The sequence below is a fragment of the Arachis ipaensis genome, chromosome B1 (genome assembly GCF_059453495.1).
Source record: "Arachis ipaensis isolate K30076 ecotype BB chromosome B1, ASM5945349v1, whole genome shotgun sequence".
In the NCBI taxonomy this organism is placed as follows: Eukaryota; Viridiplantae; Streptophyta; class Magnoliopsida; order Fabales; family Fabaceae; genus Arachis; species Arachis ipaensis.
In genome coordinates this window covers 10,842,185-10,844,030 of record NC_142436.1, presented here as the reverse complement: position 1 = coordinate 10,844,030, position 1,846 = coordinate 10,842,185, and the positions used below count along the sequence as shown (strand labels likewise).

At 34.6% G+C, this 1,846-nt stretch overlaps 1 non-coding gene across 1 annotated transcript; it reads right to left on the bottom strand.

The window, feature by feature from the left end:
• Positions 1-1,398: 1,398 nt before the first annotated feature.
• On the bottom strand, positions 1,399-1,506 carry LOC148575698 (small nucleolar RNA R71). Its single transcript, XR_015903568.1, has one exon. It is a non-coding gene; the product is annotated as a small nucleolar RNA R71 (small nucleolar RNA).
• Between the last annotated feature and the right edge of the window lie 340 nt (positions 1,507-1,846).

Here is a 1,846-nt window from a genome sequence, read left to right as displayed (position 1 = left end):
TTTTTTCGAAAATATCATGCATTAATAGTGTTCTTCATGATCTTCAAGTTGTTCTTGGTAAGTCTTCTTGTTTGATCTTGATGATTTTTTGTTTTGTGTCTTTTATTGTTTTTCATATGCATTCTTGAATTCTTAGTGTCTAAGCATTAAAGAATTCTAAGTTTGGTGTCTTGCATGTTTTCTTTGCATTAAAAATTTTTCAAAATTGTGTCTATGATGTTCATCTTGACATTCAAAGTGTTCTTGGTGTTCATCTTGACATTCATAGCATTCTTGCATGCATCACATGTTTTGATCTAAAAATTTCATGCATTGCATAATTTTCACGTTTTCATAAAAATTCAAAAAAAAATCAAAAAAATATCTTCTTATCTTATCTTTTTCAAAATTTGATTTCAAAATATCTTCTCTAACTTCCCAACTTCTTATCTTTTCAAATTTGTTTCAACTAACTAACTAACTTTTTGTTTGTTTCTTAACTTTTTCAAAACTACCTAACTAACTCTCTCTCTCTAATTTTCGAAAATATCTTCCCTCTTTTTCAAAAATTTCTTTTTTATTAACTAAATTATTTTTTATTTAAAAAAAATTTCGAAAAAAAATACTAACCTTTTTCAAAAACTATTTTCGAAAATCACTAACTCTTTTTCAAAAAAAAAAATTGTTTTCGAAAATTCACCTCCCCCTCTCATCTTCTTCTATTTGTTTATTGATATACTAACATCTTTCCTTCAACTCTCCAAAAATCCGAACCCCCTCTCTCTGAGTTCAGATTTTCTTCTTCTTTTCTTCTACTAATAATAAGGATCCTCTTTACTGTGACATAGAGGATTCCTCTTCTTTTCTTTTTCTCTCCTCTTTCTTATGATCAGTGACAGAGAAAAAGGCATTCTTGTTGAAGCTTATCCAGAACCTGAAAGGACTCTGAAGAGAAAATTAAGAGAAGCTAAATTACAACAATCCAGAGACAACTTGATTGAAAATTTCGAACAAATAAAGGAAATGGCAGCCGAACCCAACAACAATGCAAGGAGAATGCTTGGTGACTTTACTGCACCTAATTCCAATTTACATGGAAGAAGCATCTCCATTCCTGCCATTGGAGCAAACAACTTTGAGCTGAAACCTCAATTAGTTTCTCTGATGCAGCAGAACTGCAAGTTTCATGGACTTCCATCTGAAGATCCTTTTCAGTTCTTAACTGAATTCTTGCAGATATGTGATACTGTTAAGACTAATGGAGTAGATCCTGAAGTCTACAGGCTCATGCTTTTCCCTTTTGCTGTAAGAGACAGAGCTAGATTATGGTTGGATTCTCAACCCAAAGACAGCCTGAACTCTTGGGATAAGCTGGTCACGGCTTTCTTAGCCAAGTACTTTTCTCCTCAAAAGCTGAGCAAGCTTAGAGCTAATGTTCAAACCTTCAGACAGAAAGAAGGTGAATCCCTCTATGAAGCTTGGGAAAGATACAAACAGTTGACCAAAAAGTGTCCTTCTGACATGCTTTCAGAATGGACCATCCTGGATATATTCTATGATGGTTTATCTGAGCTATCAAAGATGTCACTGGACACTTCTGCAGGTGGATCCATTCACCTAAAGAAACCACCTGCAGAAGCTCAAGAACTCATTGACATGGTTGCTAATAACCAGTTCATGTACACTTCTGAAAGGAATCCTGTGAGTAATGGGACGCCTATGAAGAAGGGAGCTCTTGAAGTTGATACTCTGAATGCCATATTGGCTCAGAACAAAATATTGACTCAGCAAGTCAATATGATCTCTCAGAGTCTGCATGGAATGCAAGCTGCATCCAACAGTACTCAAGAGGCTTCTCCTGAAGAAG